The following is a 1,100-nucleotide window of genomic DNA, read 5'->3' as shown; positions in this document are numbered from 1 at the left end:
CATGTTTTTTATTTTGTATTATATATTATGTTGTGTTGTTGTTGTTGTTGTTATTATTACTGTTGTTGTTATCGTTATTATTTTTTTTATTATTATTATTATTGATACTGTTAGTAGTAGTAGTAGTAGTAGAAGTAGTAGTATTAATATTAGTAGGAATATCATTATCATTATTACTGTTACTATTAATATTATTATTATTATTATCGTTATTATAATATTAATACTACTACAACTACTACTAATAATTATTATTATAATAATTATAATAATAACGATAATAAAAATACCAATGCTAATACTGATAATGATAATAATGGTAATAGTAATAATAATGATAATAATAATAATGATAATAGTAATGATAATAATAATTATAATAGTAATGATGATAATGATGATAATGACAATGATAATAAAGATGCTACTACTAATACTACTTCTACTACTACTACTACTACTAATAATAATAATTATCATTATTATTATTATTATTATTATTATTATTATTATTGCTACTGACATTATTCTATATTATTATTATTATTATTATCATTATTATTATTATTATTATTATTATATTATTATCACTATTATTATTATTGTTATTATTATTGTTGTTATTATTATTATTATTATTATTATTATTATTATTATTGTTTTATTATTATTGATATTATTATTATCATCATCATCATCATCACTATTCAATGGACTTATTATCATTATCATCATCTTAGTCGTTACTACCATTACCAAGATTATCACTACTATCATTATCATTATTATCACCACTACTGTCCTTACTTATGATGCTACATTATTACCACTACTGTTCCCTGATAGTCTGTATAACTATTATGATTATTGCCGATCATTACTGTTTGTACGGCAAATAGTACCTTGAGTTTTAGTATTGATATTACTAATTTAACAGTAATATTATCATGATCATTATCTGTTTCATAATCATTAATACTATTATTATTTGTTTGCATTGCACGCTTAACTACGTGTTGTCTTATTAGACGATTTTCTTGTTAGAATGAACGCCTAATATTTCACTTTTGTTCGGTACCCCTTCTCCGCCTGTTATCCAA

This window comes from Penaeus monodon, chromosome 7, assembly GCF_015228065.2.
Source record: "Penaeus monodon isolate SGIC_2016 chromosome 7, NSTDA_Pmon_1, whole genome shotgun sequence".
NCBI classification, from domain to species: Eukaryota; Metazoa; Arthropoda; class Malacostraca; order Decapoda; family Penaeidae; genus Penaeus; species Penaeus monodon.
Note: the sequence above shows the minus strand (reverse complement) of the source record.